At 53.3% G+C, this 11617-nt stretch overlaps 3 pseudogenes; all 3 read right to left on the bottom strand.

The window, feature by feature from the left end:
• Positions 1–515: 515 nt before the first annotated feature.
• On the bottom strand, positions 516–3044 carry LOC102423064 (annotated as a pseudogene).
• A 1567-nt stretch (positions 3045–4611) lies between these two features.
• On the bottom strand, positions 4612–7059 carry LOC102422761 (annotated as a pseudogene).
• A 1492-nt stretch (positions 7060–8551) lies between these two features.
• Positions 8552–11080, bottom strand: LOC102422458 (annotated as a pseudogene).
• Positions 11081–11617: the final 537 nt, after the last annotated feature.

Raw genomic sequence — 11617 nt, 5'->3', positions numbered from 1 at the left:
GATTGAAGAGGGGACAATACAAATTTAGACAGGCTCGGGGGGCGGGGGGGGGTGGGGGCGAGGACAAGCCCCCTGCCTTCTCACAGACAGTCCCCTGCTTGCCCTTCCCAGAACTGGGGAAGTCCAATCACCTGGCTCTGCCTTCCCCCGGAGGGAGGGTTGCATTGGCGCTTCTCGACCAGCCGAGGGCGGGACTTGCTCTTCAGCCCCGGAACCAGTCAACCCAATCTCTGTTATCCACAGCCAAAGACTATGTCGGGGCCGGGCCATCTGGTCGACCGCCCCGCCCCCCTCCCCCGCCCCCGCCACTCTCCCTCTCTGGATTGATGGCCAGGCCCATGCTGAGATACCAAGTCTGGGCTTGCCAAAGCGTCAGCGCATTGAAAAGCTGGATCAGGGCTGGATCAGGGTGTTTTCTAAGGGTTGTTGTTGTGGGTATTTTTTTATTATTTTTTTAAGTTTTTTTATTTTTTTTTATTTTTTTGTTGTTGTTGTTGTTTATTTTCGTTTTTTTGTTCTGTTTGTTTGTGTGTGTGGGTGTGTGTGTGTGTGTGTGTTTGGATGTTTTTGGTGGGAGGGCCTGGGAGGCATCTCATCACTGGACTTGTAGGTTCTCTTGATTTTCCATAAGGCTCTCACAACTCTGTGTTGAGAAGGTGTTCGCTTCCTTCCGCCTTCGATGTTCCTTATGTTTGCTTCCTTTACCGTCTCCTGCAGCACTGTCGCTCTCCTTCTCTTGACTTTGTGCTATGCTTCCGATTGTGGCTGTCTCTCATTGGAAGCTTTTCTGGAGAGTTGCTACCACCTATGTTTCGACTTCTACGACTTTGTCCACCAGAGTCAACTTCTCTGCGGCCCCTTGTCAAGGGAGAATTCCTGATATGAAGTGGTGAGAAGCTCTCTGGAGGCCAGTTCTCTCCATTTGCTGACGCTCGAGGCTGTGCTCCAGCAGCATAACCTCTGTCGTATTTTTCATACCACTCTCTGTATTTTCTCTCCCACTCTCGGTAATGCTCGTTTTCAAATGGGTCTCTAAAGTCAACACTCCTCCCATAATAAGCTTTTCTGTCATATGGTGGTGGAACTTTACTGTATCTATTAAAATGTGCACGTCCTGTTTCGCCTTGTGGTACAGTCCGTTTATTTGGAGACTGTCCCCTAAATGCTTGAGGGGACCTTGTTCGCGAAGGACATGGCGTACACAGTGGTGACCTTGACCTAGACCGACGATATCCATGAGGTCTAGACCTTGGGCGGTCATTTTGACTCTTGCCTCTGCCCCTTCTGGGGTATGGGTGTGATCGCGAATAGGAACGAGAGTGTGAGCGGCTAGGTGATCCAGAATAAGAAGGTGAGCGCATTGAACCAGATCTTGATTTAGAGTGAGTGGAAGGACTTCTGGAGTATGAGGAACCACCATAGGGATATGTAGACTCTCCTTTTAGCCGTCGCTGCTCTCGGTAGAATTCTTCCCCGGGTCCAAGTGGCGCTTGTGTTGTTGGGATGGTATTTGAATGAGCAGCCTGCACTCCTGATGATACCCAAGGCGTCAACAAATTGGCTGGCGCTGGAGGGAACCCGGGGGGAGGGACGCTATAACCAGCAGGTGGTGCCTGTCCAAGCAGAGATGGGGTTCCAAGCACAGGCACCGGGTAACCTTTCTCCTCCACAAGGGCAGTCATTGCTATGGAAGAGGTTCCCTGTGAATGTTCTGAGGCAAGGGCTGTGGCTGGCACTGTTTTATGTTCGGAATCCCGGAGAGGCCCATCTGACTTTTCCCAGTGGACTGATGTGGAGACCGTTGCAGTTATATCAGGTACGGGCACTGGGGTGGATGAATTTCCGGGCACAGCAGGGGCTAAGGAAGACTGATTAGAAGTGAAGGAAGATAAAGAGGGAGCCGTGTGGCCTGAGGAAGACGTCACGGGAATCCTCAGAGGATCTTGTTGTCTTGATATTGGAGATCTCAGCAGAGGCTGTAGATTCCGCTGAATGAGAGGTCTCGGAGGCGGTATCCGCGGTGGTGGTGGGGGTAACTGGTTCCGCAGTCTTTTTGCATAACCACCAGTTCCATTGGTGAAGTTAATAACAGCCTGTCGCAAGAATTTATTGGCAATTAAAGCATCGGGAGAGACATCATGTTGATGACACGTGGGGCACGTATGGTCCTCTGATTCCAAGAGCGCTGTTCTGATACACTCATCACAGTAGCTGTTTGCACAGCAGGGAATGACAGCGGCATCAGTCACGATGTCTTTGCAGATGGGACACAGCAACTCGTCTGGGATAGGGTCGTCCTTTTCAGAAGACGAAGAGGGCTCCTCCGGTAAGAAAGGTGGCCTTTCTTTCTTCCCAATTGCGTATGCTTCTGCCTCTATAGTCGGTATTGCATATGTTCCAGTGTTGGTGAGCTTTGCACCTTTCACGTTAGGATCTTTCACTTCCACCATGAAACTTCTGGGGATTCCAGTGCTCCTTTTAATCCTAGGACGAGGTTCGAAGCGTTCACGCCCCTTTGTGGGGCAGTTCTGAGTATAATGGCCGGGTCTACCACAGCGGGAACAGGTATAAGATGGAGGTGGTGGACCTAGAGGCTTCTTCATGTAATTGACGGGGCCGTATGCCTGGCCAGATTGCCACATCATGGCCTTAATTTTATCTTCTTCAGAAGCATTGGCTTCAGCCAGATTGGCAGTCTTTGTAAGCTGGGCCAGAGACATCGATGCAGAAGAGTCATCAGCGACCGTTGAAGTGCCCATCACTGGTTCAGTTCGACGTATAGCGTCCGCCTTGCTTGTAGATATCACAGCTCCAATAGGAATTCTTCTAACAATTACAGACACGTTCTTAGGAATCAGAGCATTGTCATCGGTGTATTCTTCCTCGGTCTGCGCGTTGGTGATCTGCAGGTCGCACTTGGCAGCTTTCAGCTTCTCTCTCCCCATAATCAGCTTCTTGAGGTCGCGGAGGGAGATGTGCCGCCCATCAAAGGTGGCGATGGCATAGTTGAGTTGGGAAGCGAATTTATAATGCACACAGGCCATGGTGCCAAAGGACTCCTAACGAAGGTCGGGCGCGGAGACGTGGACACGCTCAAGATATGTCTAGTTGTCAACTTAAGAGCAGAATATGTCGGTACAAAGAACACCCGAAAGACACCGAAGGACCGCAGGCCGCGGGTTCAACACCCCCTCCCCACAGCAAGGGCGTGAGAACCGCAATCCAGACCCTGAGCGCAGAATCACTTCAGGGGCTGGAGGGCGAACCAGGGCGGGAGGGCCAGGGGCTCCGCCCAGGGGCACTGCGTCACCACCAAGCCTGCAGCGGGCCTCACCACCCAGGTGCCGCGCGGGGGGTGGGGCGGGGGGGGGGGGAATGGGCGGCCAGGGGCCTTGGTGGCCTGTCACGGCCGCCGAGGCTCAGGGACGCTGCCCCACCCGAGTGCTCCGCGCTTCTCTCACCTTCCGCTCCCTTCGCCTCTAGTCTCAGAACGGCGAGAACAGGCCCGGGAACTGCAAAGACCAGTTCTTCCTTTCTGTTCTGCCCGGTGCGGCTCCCGAGATGGCGGGGTCCAGCGGCAGCAGGTCCAGGGGTTCCCAAAGGTGTGGATGCAGTTGCCAAAGAACAAACGACACGCAGACAGCGTACCGTGGATCAGCAGCCTAGCCAGGTTCTAGCCAGGCGCTTCGGGGGCTTCTCTGTCCCAGGACCACCGGGTCTTGGCAAGATCTCTCCCCTGAAAGCTCTCTTGGAGATCGAGGACGATGACCACGACCACAAGCCTAGGGCTGAGAAGCTCTGCCAAGCGGACCCTGCTTTCTTTTATAGCCCGGGAGCGTGGTGGGAGGAGCCAAATCAGCTGGCTGCAGGCTGCACCAATCAGCCGCCCCCAGGACTGGAAGCTTCACCGCTCCAGCACCAGCAGAGGGCGCCACTGGCCCGCCAAAGCGATTCCTGGGGCTTGTGGAGGACATTGCGGTTTTCTTGATTGAAGAGGGGACAATACAAATTTAGACAGGCACCGGGGGCGGGGGGGGGTGGGGGCGAGGACAAGCCCCCTGCCTTCTCACAGACAGTCCCCTGCTTGCCCTTCCCAGAACTGGGGAAGTCCAATCACCTGGCTCTGCCTTCCCCCCGGAGGGAGAGTTGCATTGGCGCTTCTCGACCAGCCGAGGGCGGGACTTGCTCTTCAGCCCCGGAACCAGTCAACCCAATCTCTGTTATCCACAGCCAAAGACTATGTCGGGGCCGGGCCATCTGGTTGACCGCCCCGCCCCCCTCCCCCGCCCCCGCCGCTCTCCCTCTCTGGATTGATGGCCAGGCCCATGCTGAGATACCAAGTCGGGGCCTGGCCATCTGGGCTTGCCAAAGCGTCAGCGCATTGAAAAGCTGGATCAGGGTGTTTTCTAAGGGCTTCTTTCTTTTGTTGTTGTTGTGGGTATTTTTTTAAGTTTTTTTATTTTTTTTTAAGGAGGGTTTTTGTTTTGTTTTTTTTTTGTTGTTGTTGTTGTTGTTTATTTTCGTTTTTTTGTTCTGTTTGTTTGTGTGTGTGGGTGTGTGTGTGTGTGTGTGTTTGGATGTTTTTGGTGGGAGGGCCTGGGAGGCATCTCATCACTGGACTTGTAGGTTCTCTTGATTTTCCATAAGGCTCTCACAACTCTGTGTTGAGAAGGTGTTCGCTTCCTTCCGTCTTCGATGTTCCTTATGTTTGCTTCCTTTACCGTCTCCTGCAGCACTGTCGCTCTCCTTCTCTTGACTTTGTGCTATGCTTCCGATTGTGGCTGTCTCTCATTGGAAGCTTTTCTGGAGAGTTGCTACCACCTATGTTTCGACTTCTACGACTTTGTCCACCAGAGTCAACTTCTCTGCGGCCCCTTGTCAAGGGAGAATTCCTGATGTGAAGTGGTGAGAAGCTCTCTGGAGGCCAGTTCTCTCCATTTGCTGACGCTCGAGGCTGTGCTCCAGCAGCATAACCTCTGTCGTATTTTTCATACCACTCTCTGTATTTTCTCTCCCACTCTCGGTAATGCTCGTTTTCAAATGGGTCTCTAAAGTCAACACTCCTCCCATAATAAGCTTTTCTGTCATATGGTGGTGGAACTTTACTGTATCTATTAAAATGTGCACGTCCTGTTTCCCCTTGTGGTACAGTCCGTTTATTTGAAGACTGTCCCCTAAATGCTTGAGGGGACCTTGTTCGCGAAGGACATCGCGTACATAGTGGTGACCTTGACCTAGACCGACGATATCCATGAGGTCTAGACCTTGGGCGGTCATTTTGACTCTTGCCTCTGCCCCTTCTGGGGTATGGGTGTGATCGCGAATAGGAACGAGAGTGTGAGCGGCTAGGTGATCCAGAATAAGAAGGTGAGCGCATTGAACCAGATCTTGATTTAGAGTGAGTGGAAGGACTTCTGGAGTATGAGGAACCACCATAGGGATATGTAGACTCTCCTTTCAGCCGTCGCTGCTCTCGGTAGAATTCTTCCCCGGGTCCAAGTGGCGCTTGTGTTGTTGGGATGGTATTTGAATGAGCAGTCTGCACTCCTGATGATACCCAAGGCGTCAACAAATTGGCTGGCGCTGGAGGGAACCCGGGGGGAGGGACGCTATAACCAGCAGGTGGTGCCTGTCCAAGCAGAGATGGGGTTCCAAGCACAGGCACCGGGTAACCTTTCTCCTCCACAAGGGCAGTCATTGCTATGGAAGAGGTTCCCTGTGAATGTTCTGAGGCAAGGGCTGTGGCTGGCACTGTTTTATGTTCAGAATCCCGGAGAGGCCCATCTGACTTTTCCCAGTGGACTGATGTGGAGACCGTTGCAGTTATATCAGGTACGGGCACTGGGGTGGATGAATTTCCGGGCACAGCAGGGGCTAAGGAAGACTGATTAGAAGTGAAGGAAGATAAAGAGGGAGCCGTGTGGCCTGAGGAAGACGTCACTGGAATCCTCAGAGGATCTTGTTGTCTTGATATTGGAGATCTCAGCAGAGGCTGTAGATTCCGCTGAATGAGAGGTCTCGGAGGCGGTATCCGCGGTGGTGGTGGGGGTAACTGGTTCCGCAGTCTTTTGCATAACCACCAGTTCCATTGGTGAAGTTAATAACAGCCTGTCGCAAGAATTTATTGGCAATTAAAGCATCGGGAGAGACATCATGTTGATGACACGTGGGGCACGTATGGTCCTCTGATTCCAAGAGCGCTGTTCTGATACACTCATCACAGTAGCTGTTTGCACAGCAGGGAATGACAGCGGCATCAGTCACGATGTCTTTGCAGATGGGACACAGCAACTCGTCTGGGATAGGGTCGTCCTTTTCAGAAGACGAAGAGGGCTCCTCCGGTAAGAAAGGTGGCCTTTCTTTCTTCCCAATTGCGTATGCTTCTGCCTCTATAGTCGGTATTGCATATGTTCCAGTGTTGGTGAGCTTTGCACCTTTCACGTTAGGATCTTTCACTTCCACCATGAAACTTCTGGGGATTCCAGTGCTCCTTTTAATCCTAGGACGAGGTTCGAAGCGTTCACGCCCCTTTGTGGGGCAGTTCTGAGTATAATGGCCGGGTCTACCACAGCGGGAACAGGTATAAGATGGAGGTGGTGGACCTAGAGGCTTCTTCATGTAATTGACGGGGCCGTATGCCTGGCCAGATTGCCACATCATGGCCTTAATTTTATCTTCTTCAGAAGCATTGGCTTCAGCCAGATTGGCAGTCTTTGTAAGCTGGGCCAGAGACATCGATGCAGAAGAGTCATCAGCGACCGTTGAAGTGCCCATCACTGGTTCAGCTCGACGTATAGCGTCCGCCTTGCTTGTAGATATCACAGCTCCAATAGGAATTCTTCTAACAATGACAGACACGTTCTTAGGAATCAGAGCATTGTCATCGGTGTATTCTTCCTCGGTCTGCGCGTTGGTGATCTGCAGGTCGCACTTGGCAGCTTTCAGCTTCTCTCTCCCCATAATCAGCTTCTTGAGGTCGCGGAGGGAGATGTGCCGCCCATCAAAGGTGGCGATGGCATAGTTGAGTTGGGAAGCGAATTTATAATGCACACAGGCCATGGTGCCAAAGGACTCCTAACGAAGGTCGGGCGCGGAGACGTGCACACGCTCAAGATATGTCTAGTTGTCAACTTAAGAGCAGAATATGTCGGTACAAAGAACACCCGAAAGACACCGAAGGACCGCAGGCCGCGGGTTCAACACCCCCTCCCCACAGCAAGGGCGTGAGAACCGCAATCCAGACCCTGAGCGCAGAATCACTTCAGGGGCTGGAGGGCGAACCAGGGCGGGAGGGCCAGGGGCTCCGCCCAGGGGCACTGCGTCACCACCAAGCCTGCAGCGGGCCTCACCACCCAGGCGCCGCGCGGGGGGTGGGGCGGGGGGCGGGGGGGAATGGGCGGCCAGGGGCCTGTCGCGGCCGCCGAGGCTCAGGGACGCTGCCCCACCCGAGTGCTCCGCGCTTCTCTCACCTTCCGCTCCCTTCGCCTCTAGTCTCAGAACAGCGAGAACAGGCCCGGGAACTGCAAAGACCAGTTCTTCCTTTCTGTTCTGCCCGGTGCGGCTCCCGAGATGGCGGGGTCCAGCGGCAGCAGGTCCAGGGGTTCCCAAAGGTGTGGATGCAGTTGCCAAAGAAGAAACGACACGCAGACAGCGTACCGTGGATCAGCAGCCTAGCCAGGTTCTAGCCAGGCGCTTCGGGGGCTTCTCTGTCCCAGGACCACCGGGTCTTGGCAAGATCTCTCCCCTGAAAGCTCTCTTGGAGATCGAGGACGATGACCACGACCACAAGCCTAGGGCTGAGAAGCTCTGCCAAGCGGACCCTGCTTTCTTTTATAGCCCGGGAGCGTGGTGGGCGGAGCCAAATCAGCTGGCTGCAGGCTGCACCAATCAGCCGCCCCCAGGACTGGAAGCGTCACCGCTCCAGCACCAGCAGAGGGCGCCACTGGCCCGCCAAAGCGATTCCTGGGGCTTGTGGAGGACATTGCGGTTTTCTTGATTGAAGAGGGGACAATACAAATTTAGACAGGCTCCGGGGGCGGGGGTGGGGGGGGGCGAGGACAAGCCCCCTGCCTTCTCTCAGACAGTCCCCTGCTTGCCCTTCCCAGAACTGGGGAAGTCCAATCACCTGGCTCTGCCTTCCCCCGGAGGGAGGGTTGCATTGGCGCTTCTCGACCAGCCGAGGGCGGGACTTGCTCTTCAGCCCCGGAACCAGTCAACCCAATCTCTGTTATCCACAGCCAAAGACTATGTCGGGGCCGGGCCATCTGGTCGACCGCCCCGCCCCCCTCCCCCGCCCCCGCCGCTCTCCCTCTCTGGATTGATGGCCAGGCCCATGCTGAGATACCAAGTCGGGGCCTGGCCATCTGGGCTTGCCAAAGCGTCAGCGCATTGAAAAGCTGGATCAGGGTGTTTTCTAAGGGCTTCTTTCTTTTGTTGTTGTTGTGGGTATTTTTTTAAGTTTTTTTATTTTTTTTTAAGGAGGGATTTGGTTTTTTTGTTTTGTTTTTTTTTTTGTTGTTGTTGTTTAGTTTCGTTTTTTTGTTCTGTTTGTTTGTTTGTGTGTGTGTGTGTGTGTGTGTGTGTGTGTGTGTGTTTGGATGTTTTTGGTGGGAGGGCCTGGGAGGCATCTCATCACTGGACTTGTAGGTTCTCTTGATTTTCCATAAGGCTCTCACAACTCTGTGTTGAGAAGGTGTTCGCTTCCTTCCGCCTTCCATGTTCCTTATGTTTGCTTCCTTTACCGTCTCCTGCAGCACTGTCGCTCTCCTTCTCTTGACTTTGTGCTATGCTTCCGATTGTGGCTGTCTCTCATTGGAAGCTTTTCTGGAGAGTTGCTACCACCTATGTTTCGACTTCTACGACTTTGTCCACCAGAGTCAACTTCTCTGCGGCCCCTTGTCAAGGGAGAATTCCTGATATGAAGTGGTGAGAAGCTCTCTGGAGGCCAGTTCTCTCCATTTGCTGACGCTCGAGGCTGTGCTCCAGCAGCATAACCTCTGTCGTATTTTTCATACCACTCTCTGTATTTTCTCTCCCACTCTCGGTAATGCTCGTTTTCAAATGGGTCTCTAAAGTCAACACTCCTCCCATAATAAGCTTTTCTGTCATATGGTGGTGGAACTTTACTGTATCTATTAAAATGTGCACGTCCTGTTTCCCCTTGTGGTACAGTCCGTTTATTTGAAGACTGTCCCCTAAATGCTTGAGGGGACCTTGTTCGCGAAGGACATCGCGTACATAGTGGTGACCTTGACCTAGACCGACGATATCCATGAGGTCTAGACCTTGGGCGGTCATTTTGACTCTTGCCTCTGCCCCTTCTGGGGTATGGGTGTGATCGCGAATAGGAACGAGAGTGTGAGCGGCTAGGTGATCCAGAATAAGAAGGTGAGCGCATTGAACCAGATCTTGATTTAGAGTGAGTGGAAGGACTTCTGGAGTATGAGGAACCACCATAGGGATATGTAGACTCTCCTTTCAGCCGTCGCTGCTCTCGGTAGAATTCTTCCCCGGGTCCAAGTGGCGCTTGTGTTGTTGGGATGGTATTTGAATGAGCAGCCTGCACTCCTGATGATACCCAAGGCGTCAACAAATTGGCTGGCGCTGGAGGGAACCCGGGGGGAGGGACGCTATAACCAGCAGGTGGTGCCTGTCCAAGCAGAGATGGGGTTCCAAGCACAGGCACCGGGTAACCTTTCTCCTCCACAAGGGCAGTCATTGCTATGGAAGAGGTTCCCTGTGAATGTTCTGAGGCAAGGGCTGTGGCTGGCACTGTTTTATGTTCGGAATCCCGGAGAGGCCCATCTGACTTTTCCCAGTGGACTGATGTGGAGACCGCTGCAGTTATATCAGGTACAGGCACTGGGGTGGATGAATTTCCGGGCACAGCAGGGGCTAAGGAAGACTGATTAGAAGTGAAGGAAGATAAAGAGGGAGCCGTGTGGCCTGAGGAAGACGTCACTGGAATCCTCAGAGGATCTTGTTGTCTTGATATTGGAGATCTCAGCAGAGGCTGTAGATTCCGCTGAATGAGAGGTCTCGGAGGCGGTATCCGCGGTGGTGGTGGGGGTAACTGGTTTCGCAGTCTTTTTGCATAACCACCAGTTCCATTGGTGAAGTTAATAACAGCCTGTCGCAAGAATTTATTGGCAATTAAAGCATCGGGAGAGACATCATGTTGATGACACGTGGGGCACGTATGGTCCTCTGATTCCAAGAGCGCTGTTCTGATACACTCATCACAGTAGCTGTTTGCACAGCAGGGAATGACAGCGGCATCAGTCACGATGTCTTTGCAGATGGGACACAGCAACTCGTCTGGGATAGGGTCGTCCTTTTCAGAAGACGAAGAGGGCTCCTCCGGTAAGAAAGGTGGCCTTTCTTTCTTCCCAATTGCGTATGCTTCTGCCTCTATAGTCGGTATTGCATATGTTCCAGTGTTGGTGAGCTTTGCACCTTTCACGTTAGGATCTTTCACTTCCACCATGAAACTTCTGGGGATTCCAGTGCTCCTTTTAATCCTAGGACGAGGTTCGAAGCGTTCACGCCCCTTTGTGGCGCAGTTCTGAGTATAATGGCCGGGTCTACCACAGCGGGAACAGGTATAAGATGGAGGTGGTGGACCTAGAGGCTTCTTCATGTAATTGACGGGGCCGTATGCCTGGCCAGATTGCCACATCATGGCCTTAATTTTATCTTCTTCAGATGCATTGGCTTCAGCCAGATTGGCAGTCTTTGTAAGCTGGGCCAGAGACATCGATGCAGAAGAGTCATCAGCGACCGTTGAAGTGCCCATCACTGGTTCAGTTCGACGTACAGCGTCCGCCTTGCTTGTAGATATCACAGCTCCAATAGGAATTCTTCTAACAATTACAGACACGTTCTTAGGAATCAGAGCATTGTCATCGGTGTATTCTTCCTCGGTCTGCGCGTTGGTGATCTGCAGGTCGCACTTGGCAGCTTTCAGCTTCTCTCTCCCCATAATCAGCTTCTTGAGGTCGCGGAGGGAGATGTGCCGCCCATCAAAGGTGGCGATGGCATAGTTGAGTTGGGAAGCGAATTTATAATGCACACAGGCCATGGTGCCAAAGGACTCCTAACGAAGGTCGGGCGCGGAGACGTGGACACGCTCAAGATATGTCTAGTTGTCAACTTAAGAGCAGAATATGTCGGTACAAAGAACACCCGAAAGACACCGAAGGACCGCAGGCCGCGGGTTCAACACCCCCTCCCCACAGCAAGGGCGTGAGAACCGCAATCCAGACCCTGAGCGCAGAATCACTTCAGGGGCTGGAGGGCGAACCAGGGCGGGAGGGCCAGGGGCTCCGCCCAGGGGCACTGCGTCACCACCAAGCCTGCAGCGGGCCTCACCACCCAGGCGCCGCGCGGGGGGTGGGGCGGGGATGGGCCACTTTAAATCAAAACTGGGCTGTTGGCTGCCTGTCTGTGTCATACATGCTCAGGGACGCTAACTGTACCCGCGTTCTAACGTCTATCTAACCATTACCTCCTGCCCTGCTACTCTTCGAAGTGCTGATAAAAGGTCCTGAAAACTTTCAGCCAACATGGATTCTTTCACATTCTGCCCGGATGCAGCTTCCATCGACGGCCGGATTCA

This window comes from Myotis lucifugus, unplaced genomic scaffold, assembly GCF_000147115.1.
Source record: "Myotis lucifugus unplaced genomic scaffold, Myoluc2.0 scaffold_942, whole genome shotgun sequence".
In the NCBI taxonomy this organism is placed as follows: domain Eukaryota; kingdom Metazoa; phylum Chordata; class Mammalia; order Chiroptera; family Vespertilionidae; genus Myotis; species Myotis lucifugus.
The sequence above is the reverse complement of the archived record's forward strand: the minus strand, read 5'-3'. Positions and strand labels throughout refer to the sequence as shown.